This window comes from Xyrauchen texanus, chromosome 1, assembly GCF_025860055.1.
Source record: "Xyrauchen texanus isolate HMW12.3.18 chromosome 1, RBS_HiC_50CHRs, whole genome shotgun sequence".
NCBI lineage: Eukaryota > Metazoa > Chordata > Actinopteri > Cypriniformes > Catostomidae > Xyrauchen > Xyrauchen texanus.
This window is the reverse complement of record NC_068276.1, coordinates 5,767,244-5,782,384: the sequence shown is the minus strand read 5'-3', so window position 1 is coordinate 5,782,384 and position 15,141 is coordinate 5,767,244. Positions and strand designations below refer to the sequence as shown.

Genomic DNA, 15,141 nt, shown 5'->3' with positions numbered 1-15,141 from the left:
GGGAAATCGGCATTTTTTTTTTTTTTTTTGCCATTTCCGTTGAAGCAAAGAATTGTGGGTTGTGAGTGTCCACAAAGGATACACCTCATGCATCCTCTGAATTCCCATGAAAGAAGGTGGCATTTGAAGGCTGCATTCGAAGTGTCCTACTCAATTTTATGAAACGAGACAGCCTCGATGACATATTCGCCTGAGAAATGCGACCTCCGGAGGACGTAGCCTTCCAAATGAGACACAGTCAGATGCGGACTCTATTTTACAGGCGGACTTGATTCATCACGACACTGGGTCTTTTGAATCTACAGCGTGAAACATAAATGCTTCCGGTATAGTATGATTCCCAAAAGAGTTATTCAAAGGAGCCGGTTCTTTTGAATATACAGCGCAAAACATATGGTGCTTCTGGTATAGTCCGACCGTGAAATAACCATTCTAATGAGCTGATTCATTTGAATCAACAACACGAAACATAAAGGCCTTCCAGTAAATTTATACTGATGTGTGCAAGTTATGAATGTCAAACTTGAAATTAAATATGGGTTGGATTTCCCAAAGCACTATGTAGAATATTAGCAGCACTTAAATAGTCCTTTCACTAGCAAGGACCATGCCGCAACAATGAAGATGAAGGATTTTTATTGAATGGTCATGTTTCGATGAAATAGGGAGGGAAAGGATGTTGAGGTCCTCGATCCGGCTGATCGGGGAGTCTTGGCAGGGAGACTCAGAGTGGGGGCTTCGTCTCGGTAGGTAGCAAGCCAGGTGACCGGAAGACCCCTCCCGAATGTGGACTGTGGAGTAGAGAGGGGATGTTTAGAGACTTGAGGAAAGTGCGGGGGGGTTGGTGTTGAAGGGATGAGTTGGGTGGGGTCGAGAAACTGAGACAAACGGAGCAGAGGAAGTTGGTTCAGTATAAGTGCGTTGACGGGAAGTAGCTGATTGGTTGAGGCATGGTCTGCTCCCTAACTTTAGTTAAATTATCAACTTCATTAATCTCTAAGGGACGTTCCCCAAAAGCATCGTTATCTATGAAGTAGTTTGTAAAAATCTTCGTAAATTAACGAGAGCTTTGAACCGCTCTTAAGTCCATTAAGTGCAACTTAAACGTATCTTTCAAGCATCTTTCAGTTTATAAAAGAAAATAGGGCATAGAATAAATTGTTTTAATATATTTTGATAATTGGAAAGCCGTTGTAAACCGTTTCAGTTTCAAAACTATTTGAAAAGTGTTGAAAAAGTCACTGTGAAATCAATAGGCAGTCGCCGCAGTCTGCTCATGCGATGAGATAGATCTAAATTATAAACGTAATACAGAACAATGTTATATTAGCCTTCTTTGATAAGTATAATTGTAATGGCAATAGAAAGACTATATTCTTAATAAACAGATCATTTAAGAAGATACGAGTAATGTAATGTGACCAAACAGTTTAAAACTTAAATACATGTGCCTTCATAAATAATTAAAATATGGTTAACAAAGGAGATTCGAGCGAGAGGGTGCAATGAGAGATTCCCTCTTTTTCTTCACCGTCCTCTTCTTTCTTCCTCCAATGGATATTTCAAATCAGCTCGCCTATAGTCTTAGTACAAGGCAGAAACAAATTGCATGATGCAAAATGGCAGTAAGGCTACAAGTGCACAGTAACTTGAACTCTAACCAGATGATCTATTAATATTTAGGCATGTCTATGAGTAGTTCAATTCTAATGGCCATCATTTTAATCTTTTAGCATTTGTTCAGTGTCCAGCCAAATAACGTTAATCTACGTGAGAGCCCCTTATGATTCACATAGCGTACATTCATGTTACATGTATTTATTGCGTCACTTTCATTAATCTCTATGATTGAGCATCAATACATGGGAAACTCCATCTTACTAAAGCCATCATTGTTTCTATAATTAAATTCTGTAATAGTTAATCAATTTTGGCACCTCAACAAGGTTACAAACAACTTCCATGTTTGTCAGTATTTCCACCTTATTTTCATTTTGAGTAGACAAACTCCTGGACATACTGGCTAAATTGATCAGCACCTTTAAACCAGACAGCTCCCATAACAAAGTACTTAAGTTCTACTTTATAACGAGCGATCTACTTGGTTTGGGAAACAGGCGTTACTCCAAGATGATCGCAAAAGCTTAAGTTGCAACATGATCGGGAAACCCAGCCAAGAACTGTTGAAGTCTCACAAGCCTTCAGTACTTCAGTACAATATCAGACTACATTACACTATACAGGTCCTTCTCAAACAATTAGCATATTGTGATAAAGTTCATTATTTTCCATAATGTAATGATAAAAATTAAACTTTCATATATTTTAGATTAATTGCACACCAACTGAAATATTTCAGGTCTTTTATTGTTTTAATACTGATGATTTTGGCATACAGCTCATGATAACCCAAAATTCCTATCTCAAAAAATTAGCATATTTCATCCGACCAATAAAAAAGTGTTTTTAATACAAAAAAGTCAACCTTCAAATAATTATGTTCAGTTATGCACTCAATACTTGGTCGGGAATCCTTTTGCAGAAATGACTGCTTCAATGTGGCGTGGCATGGAGGCAATCAGCCTGTGGCACTGCTGAGGTGTTATGGAGGCCCAGGATGCTTCAATAGCGGCCTTAAGCTCATCCAGAGTGTTGGGTCTTACGTCTCTCAACTTTCTCTTCACAATATCCCACAGATTCTCTATGGGGTTCAGGTCAGGAGAGTTGGCAGGCCAATTGAGCACAGTAATACCATGGTCAGTAAACCATTTACCAGTGGTTTTGGCACTGTTGAGCAGGTGCCAGGTCGTGCTGAAAAATGAAATCTTCATCTCCATAAAGCTTTTCAGCAGATGGAAGCATGAAGTGCTCCAAAATCTCCTGATAGCTAGCTGCATTGACCCTGCCCTTGATAAAACACAGTGGACCAACACCAGCAGCTGACATGGCACCCCAGACCATCACTGACTGTGGGTACTTGACACTGGACTTCAGGCATTTTGGCATTTCCTTCTCCCCAGTCTTCCTCCAGACTCTGGCACCTTGATTTCGAATGACATGCAAAATTTGCTTTCATCCGAAAAAAGTACTTTGGACCACTGAGCAACAGTCCAGTGCTGCTTCTCTGTAGCCCAGGTCAGGCGCTTATGCCGCTGTTTCTGGTGCCTGTGCACAGTGGCTCTGGATGTTTCTACTCCAGACTCAGTCCACTGCTTCCATGAGGTCCCCAAGGTCTGGAATCGGTCCTTCTCCACAATCTTCCTCAGGGTCCGGTCACCTCTTCTCGTTGTGCAGCGTTTTTGCCACACTTTTTCCTTCCCACAGACTTCCCACTGAGGTGCCTTGATACAGCACTCTGGGAACAGCCTATTTGTTCAGAAATTTCTTTGTGTGTCTTACCCTCTTGCTTGAGGGTGTCAATGATGGCCTTCTGGACAGCAGTCAGGTCGGCAGTCTTACCCATGATTGCTGTTTTGAGTAATGAAACAGGCTGGGAGTTTTTAAAAGCCTCAGGAATCTTTTGCAGGTGTTTAGAGTTAATTAGTTGATTCAGATGATTAGGTTAATAGCTCGTTTAGAGACCCTTTTCATGATATGCTAATTATTTGAGATAGGAATTTTGGGTTTTCATGAGCTGTATGCCAAAATCATCAGTATTAAAACAATAAAAGACCTGAAATATTTCAGTTGGTGTGCAATGAATCTAAAATATATGAAAGTTTAATTTTTATCATTACATTATGGAAAATAATGAACTTTATCACAATATGCTAATCTTTTGAGAAGGACCTGTAGTCTAAACAGTCTCTGGAAGTGTTACTGTTTATGTAACGATGACCTGTGTCTCTATTACTTCAAGCAGGGCAGTTACTGACTGGTTGTTCATATGACCATGTATACATTTAATGGTTTTGTTGTAATAAGTGGAATTTTATACAATAATAAATTAATTAATGAAGTATGCCATCACATTCTTGTTGGTTTAGATTTGTTTATTTAATATATAGTTAGGATCTATTATTGGATTGTTTTGATGTCTCTAAAAAGTCTGCAAACACACCTTTTACATGACCTGTATTAAAACCTCTTCCCAATCCTGTAAAATTAGCCTAAAACGCCTAATCAAGGCATACCCAAAGTAAATTTAAAGCTGTTCTTGAACCGTTTGGAGTACATGCATGGTTTTGGTCACATTTGAAAGGGGAGACTCTGAAGTCAGAATTACTGTAAGTGCTACTGATTCTGAGTAATAGAAGTTTGAACACAATGAAATAGAAGTTTTTTTTTTCCGCCTGAAATTTTTTTTGCATACAGATGCCTGCAGATGACTATAACTTGTAGCTATTAGCTTGAGAACACAATGGGATCACAGCATGAAGCCTTACCTAGTCCAAGTTCAAATTTTAGAACAATACCATAAAAAATGAATATTTTACACATGTTTTTCTAAGGGTACACCCAGGCGTTTTACAAAAGTGCCTTTTGGATACTCCAAAAGGACCCTTTGGTAACCTAGGCCAAAAAGGCTCCTACTTTTGAACGCTTCAACGTACAGTCATAATTTTGGGCTCTAATGAAAGATGACACTTAGAGCTATCATATTCCATATGCAGATCCACTATTAGTTTTGCTGACACAGAGTAACTGATGCATAAACACATTAGAGTGCCTTTTCCCTTCTTGAAACTAAATGTTGTGCATATAAAAGAGTCAAAACTAGTGCTATGGTGGACAATTTGTTTATATAAAAAATACACAACAAACTATTTACATGAATTTTTACACAAAGTATTTACAAACCATTATAAAATTGTACATGTTTCTAGCAACATGCCAGTCATTGTAGCAGTCACATTTGGGTACAAAGCACAAAGGCAGAACACAGGAAGAGTACTTCACTGGTGTCTTTGCATGACACTGCCTGCACTTCAGACGCACCAGCGGTGCAAGATTTGGTGATGTGCAACGGCCTGCGATCTGCTCTTCGTGGAGCAGGAGATACGGGTCTGGCTGTGGAGTGAGACCCCAACTCTGCCAGCTCCTCAGCAAGGGTCTCTCTGAAAGCCCTCCTCTCTTGATGAGGTGCTGTCCTGCTGCTCCACTTTATGTGACCGCTTGCTGAGTGGGGGAGAATAAATAAATGTAATTTACAAAGCTAGACACAACTTTTCCATCTTTTCTGTATTATATATATATATATATATATATACATATATATATATGTATATATTCTTTTTTTCGAGTGTGTAAATATGCATTATTGTATGTATATTTACTGTAAATACTGTATACTTTGCCAATGTACTATGGAACAAAGAGATGGGCCTACACCTCCCCCATCAATTCAGCATTGTAACAAATAGATGGGCCTACACCTCCCCACCTCCCCGCATTGTAACAAATAGACTCTCAAACACAACATATATTCTTATTTTCAACTTATATTTATTTATTTATTTATATATATATATATATTATCCATATATATATATATATATATATATATATATATATATATATATATATTTACAGTAAATATACAAAACATCTATATAGCATGTCAATAGATCTGAAACAAACAATGAACTAAAACCTCACACACGCACATACAAATACAAAAAACACGCACAAACGGTTCAAACACTCACTGAGGAAACACACGACAAAGGGTAATTACAAAATGTGTTCATTATTCAAACTAAAGCTTATTTATGCGAATATACAGTAATATATGTTATAAAACACAAGAAAACACTTACTTGTCCAGAGCCATGTCTCATCTCTCCATATTTCCTCTGCCTCCAAATCATCCGTATTGTTTTCAGAAATTTCATCTCCAAACTCAGAATTTTGACAATGAATGCCTTCTTATATCACATCCTGGGGTGAAAATCCTGTTTTTCGAGTCCGCTTTCACCATATTTAAATCGCCAAATGTGTAAACAGTTCCAAATCAGTTCTCCAATGGCTTTATGCGCGGAGGCTAAAACTGTCGGTAAACTCGAGGCTGCTTACGCTACACGCATAAGAGAACCATGCTCTAATGGTTCCACTAAAGCCGCATATCACTGTTTTCAGAATTTCATTGGCTATATGATGCGTCAGTCATTTCCACTCTTCGATGTAATTGGTTTGATCAGTAAACAAAGGAAAGTGGGTATGCCCTTACATTCGACACAGATGGTGGTTGGGTATTGAAGGCTTTGGATAGGACATGGAAGCTCCTATTGGGTCAAATGAGGTGTCAATCGAAAGTTCAGAGTGCGTGCTTCCATTTTGATACCGGATATAGGAAATGTTTACATCTGAACTGAAGTTATTACCGATAATATGTGAAAGATTAGGCACAGCTGCCAGGTGCTTTGAAATGATGCAACAAGAGTCTGTGGATATTTATTGATGTAATAATGTGATTTGGACTAAACATTTTACTTGATTTGATCGTTTGGACATTTGACAATGAAACAACACCGTTTTTGTCGGGAAGTTATGGCTCAGTGGACTACTATGAGGCTTCATAGGTGAGTTGCCTAAATTTTGTTTTTGGTTGTTTATATGTTGGTGGTCTGACAAAGATATAGATTGTACCTGCTGTTGTGATTGTATCTTAAAAGGTTTACATCGTTCGAATCACGAGTATCTCAGCTTTCCAAATATATGTATTATGTTTACTTTTTTTTTTTTGAGTTTTATCTTTCAAAAACATAAACCTCTGAAACACACCGTGGGTCGAGTGCGGCACGTCGGACCGGGAAAGCGTTAAATTTATTTCTGATTGGTTATATCTGATCGTACTATTTTGTAACAAATAATTGCATTTCTCATTTTCAAATAGTTATATATAAAAAAAAGAATTACTGGAATCGTTACTGGAACTGTTAAGGAACTGGAATCGTTAAGAGGAATTGGAACCGGAATTGTAAAATTCCTTAGGATTCCCAAGCCTATTCATCAGAAAATTCCTTGCACAGTGTGTCAGTCCTATCAGGTCAGGTCAGGTTTTGCAGTCTGATTTTCTAGAAATTAAGTCTGAATTATGAGATTTATAACTTTATTTATCGCAATTCTTTATCTTAAAATGAATAAAAAAATGTATTCCTTGGTGGGATCAAGGCACTATAGTTAAAGTCATGGTTTGACAAACTCAATTCTCTTACCTGTTTTGATGTTTGGATTAAGTTTGTTATTACTTAGTGGCATGGGGTATAGTACAATCTCATTCTGGAGAGTATTTTATTGAGCGAAAATGTATATACGCCCCTACAAACTATGTATGTGTAATATTTGGTGCCCAAGAAGTGGAAGAGGAGACGCAGTAGTAGAGTCTTTGAATCTTTTAATTACAAACACAGGAGTAGGACATTCACTGGAGAGGAAACTAACGCTGGAGTGGAAACAAATGCTTTAACAAACATATCCATTGAAACATCACAATTCAAACTTTAATATTCAAGGACTGACAAACTATGAACAAAACTAGAGGATATATATATATATATATATATATATATATGTGTGTATATATATACACTGTCCTTAAATACAGTGGAGACAAACTGTGACATTACCCCCCTCTCCTATAAAGGGCAGCTCCTGGCGCCCCTAGACGGTTGATGGTAGGAAAATGCAGAAGAAGGATCCCAGGAGCATGATCTGGGGGGGGGGGGGGGTTCAGGGCTGGGAATGGTTCCGGCTGTCTAGGGGGCGGCCACAGGGCAGGGACTGGGTCTGGAGGCCTGGGTGGTGGCCACAGGGCAGGAACGGGGTCTGGAGGCCTGGGAGGCGGACACAGGGCTGGGACTGGGTCAGGAAGTGGAACTGCTGTAGGAGGATAATCTGGAGAAATGGGCAGAGTGGGATGGGAGTCGGAGCCGTGGAATACTCTGGGGGCAGAGCTGAGGGAGACAAAGCCATGGAAGACTCCAGGGGCAGAGCTGTGGAACAGGGTACAGGCTGAGACTGGAGAACGACCTCTGTGGTCGTGAGCACTGGTAGAAGACTGGGTAACGATCTCCATGGTCGTGAGCACTGGCAGAGACTGGGGAACAACCTCCGTGGTTGTGAGCACTGGCAGAGACTGGGGAACGACCTTCGTGGTCGGGAGCACTGGCAGAGACTGGGGAACGACCTCTGTGGTCGTGAGCACTGGCAGAGACTGGGGAGAAGGTGCCCTCTTCCTTCTCTTTCTCCTTCAGCCAGCAGGGAGTGTGGTTACGGGGACCGTCGAGGCCACAGGCGCTGGCTCTGGGATGATCAAGGACACCGGCACTGGCTCTGGTGAGGAGAGAAAACTGGGAGATTAGTCATTTTGGAGAAGAAGGGTAAGGTAGATGGAGGATTAGAGTAGCCACAACATACTCCACCAGGCAGAGATTCCCCACCACAGGAAGCTCTGTTGTATGGTTAGAGTTTAATCCCATACCATAAATGGCTTTGAGGTACTCATCGGAAAAGTCTGTAGCAGCTGTGAGGCGAAGGAACCTGGTTGAGTATTCCAGTAGGGGAAGATCCTGCCTGAAAAGCTCCAAAAATAAAGCTGTTGGCTCCATGCTCAGTGAAGTGCTCCTTGAAGTGGGGCTTAGTAGGAGAGAAAGATGTTGGGATGAGCTGGCAAGTGAATTAGTATTATTCTGTAGTTATTGGTCAGTCCTTCTGTAACTTTTGGTGCTCAAGGAGTGGAAGAGGAGATGCAGGAGTAGAAACACAGGACTAGTAAATTTTCTGGAGTGGAAACTAATGCTGGAGTGGAAACAAATGCTTTTACAAACATATCCATTCAAACATCACAATTCAAAATGTAACATTCAAGGACTGACAAACTATGAACAGAACTAGAGGGTATATATACACATGGAAACTTAATGAGGGAATGGCATACAGATGGGGATAACTATGAAGTGATTAGGATAGTGGATACTGGGAAATGTAGTACAGGAGAAAACTTAAATATAAGAGCCCTTGAATACAGTGGAGACAAACTGTGACAGTATGTACATCTACATTTACATTTATGCATTTGGCAGATGCTTTTATCCAAAGCCACTTAGAGTGCACTTATTACAGGGACAATCCCCCCGGAGTTAAGTGCCTTACTCAAGGACACAATGGTAGTGGCAGTGGGGATCGAACCAGCGACCTTCTGATTAACAGTTATGTGCTTTAGCCCACCACCACTCAAAGCTAGCATGGATGGATTAAAAGCCACAAATCAGAAGCCAGGATCTTTTGTTTAAATTAATTCACCTGAGCAGTATATTTTGTATAAGAATAGAGTGAGATGTCTTTAGCAACTCCCACTGAAAAAAACAGACACTGTTGCATTGTGACAATCTGCACGTATTTGAATTAAACATAATTTATGTGAACCTGATGTTAGAGGGTTTCAGTGTAATGAGAAACTCCAGGTATTGATCACACACCCACCCTCAGATCAAACCACATGATCTGATTATCATATTTCCATCAAGATGCCTGATAGCGGTCGTTAGAAATTATTCTCCCTGACAGACTAACATACTATTGGACCTGCAGCCAATACAATTCACGTAATCTTTGTGGCGGAACAACCCGCCCCTCCCTCTTGTCATTGTAGCCCCACCTTGAGAGGCTCATGATGGGACTGGGCCAGAGAGAGAAGAGGCGCATAGTTAATAAGTCTCGTCTGGGCAGCGGGTTGAAACAAGGCACACCTGATGCATGTTTGGCCTCATCACCGCTGCCAAATAAATGTAGAGTGCACCTTTTCTAGGGGAACTAGCTTCTATTCTCCATTTGTGCACACACTGAAATCCTTGCATGCCCAGGATCAGAGCGGGTAGGGTTCAGCTGAGTTAGATGCATCACCGGATCCGCTTCTCGGACCCCCGCGCAAATTAGAAGCATCAAGCTGCTGATACTGAGTCTCTTTATGCAACTCAGACTCTTTCTGTGGAAGAACTTTACTCTCTGGAGTAGACAGAAGATAGACAAACACATGTTGGTGCGGCTATCCTTATGAGGACTCTCCATAGACATAATGATTTTTATACTCTACGAACTATAGATTCTATACCCTAACCCTAAACCTAACCCTCACAAAAGGCTTCAGAGACCTTCTTGTCTCTCTTTTGACTTAAGCAAGTTTGAGAGATGGTGTGATTAGACAGGCTCATTTGGAGGGATGGTGTTGTTGAACAGATACATTTTGGGAAATGGTGTGATTGGACAGGCTCGTTTGAGAGACAGTCCCTGTGTTCGTCTAATTGATGAGAAACGCATTTCTTGGCAGGTAAAACAGCCCGCTCTTTAGGTTTGCGAGAGGGAGTATGAATAGAATTCGGACATACTAACATCCAGGAATGTACGCATGGCCATGTGACCAGAATATATGACGTGACAACAACAACTGTTAAAATAATCCACTCAAGTTCAGTTAAAGGGGCGCCATTTAAGCACAATGAGCAATGTTCTATGTGTATACAGTGAGACTCCGTTGGTGAGACTTCCACCCTGCGGTTCTCCGCCATTTGTTTTAAATCAGGCCTTTGAAGGAGATGTCTCCTTAGCTCCTGATGCATTGTTGGATATGAAAGTTTTCAAATGATCCACACTTCAGAATACCGCCGGAAGTAGTAGGTCATCTGGGCATTTCTCACTTGCTGTCTTATGAATACTATGGATTTGAACATACCACTCCACTGGCATACTATATAGTAGGGAAGTATGGATATTCAGACACAGGGAGTATGAACAGGGTCCTTTTGGGGCACGATGTGATAGCACAGGCTCATTTTGGGGGACAATGCAATTGGACATGCATTTTGGGGCACAGCTTGATTGGACAGGCTCATTCTTATGGACAGTGTTATTGGACACACTCATTTTGGGGGACAGTGTGATTGGACAGAATCATTGTTGGGGACAGTATTAGTGGATAGGCTCATTGTAGGGGCAGTGTTATTGGACAGACTCATTTTTGGGGACAGTGTTTGTGGGCAGGCTCATTGTGTGTGATAATCAACATTATGCCACAAATGCTGTTGATTGAGCTTAACTTGTATTGAACCCAGAATATTTATTTAATGGACAGACTCATTTTGTGGCATTGTTATTGCAAGAGCCATTTAAGGGGTCTAATTTTGGAAGAAGGCGTGATTGGATAGGTTAATTTTGGGCACTGTGTGATTGGACAGTCTCATTTTGGGAGATGGTGTGATTGGATGTGATATTTTCAAGGGGAGATGTGATTGGACAGGCCTAAGGACAGTGTTTAATTGGACCAGCAGGTTTTGAGAGGGCATGTGTTTGGCTGATTTCTGAGTGTGCTAATACAGACTGACTTTTTGCTGAACACTGTTTGTTTAAGTGCCCTCATTAATGTCAAGGGCAGACACTCACCCATGCTGCCCCTGGTGGGCGGAGATTGCACTTGATTTCAAAATGGCCTATGGTGAAGCACTTGTGCTGGTCAAAACTGATGGCTTGATCTACCATTGCAAGAGAGAGAAAGTCATCTGTGTGCATCAGAGAGTAGCTTATTCAAAACAAGCTCTTATTGTCTCAAAGTATCCAGAATGTACTGAAATATGAATGTTTTTGATAAAAGAGTTCACTGAGGTCTCAAGTCCTATTTAGCATGTAAACTAGTGAGCTCAAGCAGTCCCTCGATCTGTGTCATTAACTCATCTGTCTCATGCTCACCTATCTAATGTGTTTCTAATGACACACACTCAAACTAATGGAGCCTGATGACTGCAGCGGGTGGCAGTTGAGACAATGAGAGGTGAGAGGTGACGAGAGAGAATAGCTCTGCTCCAAGCTGCTCCTAGTGAGCTTCCTGTTGCATTTTAAGGCACCATTGGCGCACTCCAGATGCAAGGGCTGTTCCAATCTTCTAAGATATCTCACTTTGGCAAAATTGAATGGTAGCATCACATGTAGGATATCCTTCACAGATAAGGCAATACAAGATTATTAATTGCAGAAAACAGTAGAAATTTTAATCCATGAAGATGGATGTAATCGAGGGTAATTTCTTAATTATCCTAGTATTTAATGCAATACTGAGAAATATTGTTAAAATGGTTCCATATATTTTTCTTTTTGACCCAATATTTGTGTCATCTACTTTTTGTGTTTTCAGCCAACAAGCACGTTAATGTTTAACTTTATGGAATCAACTGTGCGTGTTAGGCCGCAACAACACTATCCCGTTTTCGTAACTCCATAATCAGTTTTCAAACTTCATAGTTTTCCAAAGTATGTGAAAATGGTTAGTGTTTTTGAAAGTGTTTTTTTTTTTCAACTAGAACTTTCTATTGTTAATGAGAGACATAAACAGCGAAATCCATGCATTTTCAAATGAAACATATTAGTGTGGATGTGGCCTTACTCAGGTTGTTGTTTCAGACCCTATGACTTTCTTTATTGACATGGAACACAAATGTTTCATGTTTCAAGTCGCTCACTCAATGTTATGTCGATGATCTCTCTAAATTATTTTTCACCTTGCCAATTTCATTGGCAGATGTCTTTTGAAGTCCTGCCTTCCATACTCAGCGAGCATATAAAAGGCGAACAGAAAGACAGCCTCCTCTAAAATTCTCTTTTAGAGGTCGAGTACGGATCTCTCTCTGTGGATCATGCCTTCAAGTTCAGCGGACAGAGTCTTCTCTCTTGTTTAAGCAGAAATATCTTCTGTTCCCTGCGTGGCCAATGAGAAATTGTATATTTACATGTATTTTTTTGGCTTGTCGAAAAACACACAAATATAATAATAAAAGACTAACACTGTGGTGTATACATTCTTTTAAGGATAGAATATTGCGAGAGTAATTTCCTGTGTTAAACACATTCCACAGGACAGGCACATTTGCTGTCTTCCTTGCCTGGGCAGCACCAATGCTGAAGCAGCATTAGTGGATGTGCAATGCATTCACTGCAAACATATTAGCATCAAGATGCTATGTTCACGGTTGGCATTCTTCTCGAAGGTCACTGCCACATCTACAGCCTACCACAGCACCCCTGCTGTGCTTCCGCATGGAATATGGAGAATTGAGGAAAGTTTCCAGCCAGCGCAACCTTCTACAGTGCATCTACAGTGTTTTAGCCTGTGGAATATGCCTACGGAAATCTCTGTCCCTCTGTTGAGATGGATAGATCGATTTCATTTGGCATATCTCCAGAAGAGAATGTGGTATCTATCGTGGCATGGTAGGCAGTGCATGGTACAGTTCAACAGAACTCCAAGGAACGTGCCGTGCACCCTACTCGGCTCGCACGCAAGTTTCAGGAGTGAATGCCTTTACTGCGCCCTGGTGTATGGTGCCATTCTCACCGAGAATGAATACTGAACTCTCCATGACGTGGCATGCGGCCTACTCGGCTCACAAGCACGTTTCAGGAGTGAACGCCTCTATCGAACCCCGGCGTGTGGTGCCATTCTTACCTAGGTTGTATTGTATACCAAACCAAATTAATGGCTGTAAAAGTGGGTTTTTACAGCCATTAATAACTTATTCAGTCTTTGTGTATACTACCCACTTGGCCAGATACACTAAGAAGTCACGTCTGAAGTTTAACTCTGTCTTTGCTTTCTCAAAACACTGGTCCCGCTTGGCTAACCCCTCTTGTAATACATCTGTCCCAACTTCGGGTAGGCTAGGATCATTTTTGACTCTCTCCACATAGTGAAAGAGGTCAATTCTAACTCAAGTTATAGAGCATTGGTGTCTGCGGGACATTTGGACCCTAAAAATATGTTTTAAAGGCCTCCCAGAATGGTAAGGCATATATCACATTGGTTTTTATCTTTTATCAGTTTAACTGCTATCCTACATGGCAAAACAAGTTAGTAGGATCATTTAACAAAGTTATTTTTTCCCCTAGATTCCATTTTGGAAGATTGAACTCTTCATTCAGTTGGTTTAAAGTGCCCCTGCTGGCGGTTCCTATCATAACCACAATCAAAGGACTGTGAATTCAGTCCTCCCTCCAAACAGTTTATCACCTCACATGATGTGAGTTCTGTGGAGAGAATTGGCCCTACCCTCGGGACTATGGCAAGTGTCACTTTTGTGTCACTCACTGTCCCAGACTCTTCCCTACTCATGTTTGGAAGTGGGCTTTCTGTGAACGTTCTACTACTTGTTTGGTAGCAAGCACAGCCAAATCAGTATTGTGGCACTATGCTATAGGGACCCCTACTGTTGATCATTGAAGTAATGTCGAGTGACCAACTTGAAAAGGAACGTCTAGGTTAGTATTATAACACCAGTTCCCTTAAAAGGAGGGAACGAGACATTACGTAGCCTTGCCACAATACAGACTGCCACTGAAAAGGTTTTAGAGATCCTCTCACCTCTTCAGTTGAATGTCCTGAGGAGGCTGTCTTTAGGTCTGACTTTTATATGCTTGCTGAGTACGGAAGGTGGGACATCTTCCAATGAAATTGGCATGATGGAAAAATATTCAGAGAGATCGGGGCTCTCAGGAGTGACCTCTACTGTCGATCATTGATATAATGTCTCATTCCCTCCTTTCAGGGAACGGGGTTACAGTAGTAACCTAGACGTTTTTAATATAATATTATACATGTTATTATTTCATATGGTTTCATACATTTGTGGTTAAAATAAATATCAGCAATCAAACTGGTATTGGTCAAAGTTTTAAATATTGGTTGTCTTTTGCCTCAAATTAATCTAATTGGTTCACCCATCAAACGCGTCATACCAAGTATCCGAATAGATACTAAGTTACTTTAACTATGACCACAGACACATGATGCAAACTGAACTATGAGAAATTTGAACTGTTACACCTCAATATTGTCATATACAGTAGTATAGTATATGATAGTATGTGACTCTATTGGTTAGGTTTAGGTTTAAGGTTTAGGTTAGGGAGGTAGGTAGGTTTAACACAATTTGATATAGTAAATAACATAACATAAAATTGCGAAAAAAATATTTTTATATTATTCTTATTCTTATTTTGCACTATATTTACTCAATTGCACACAAAAATTTGTAAAAAATTATATTGTTTTTTCCACGGTAGATAGCGGTTTCTTCTGATTTCTGTTTAGTCATAACATTTTTGTAATTTATTTGCACATTAAGAAATATTTTTTCATACATCACAGTATGCACAGTAGTC

The 15,141-nt window shown here is 40.4% G+C and overlaps 1 pseudogene; it reads left to right on the top strand.

The window, feature by feature from the left end:
• Nucleotides 1-7,844: 7,844 nt before the first annotated feature.
• The window catches only part of LOC127625960 (phospholipid-transporting ATPase ABCA1-like), a 99,401-nt pseudogene continuing 92,104 nt past the window's right edge, over nt 7,845-15,141 (top strand).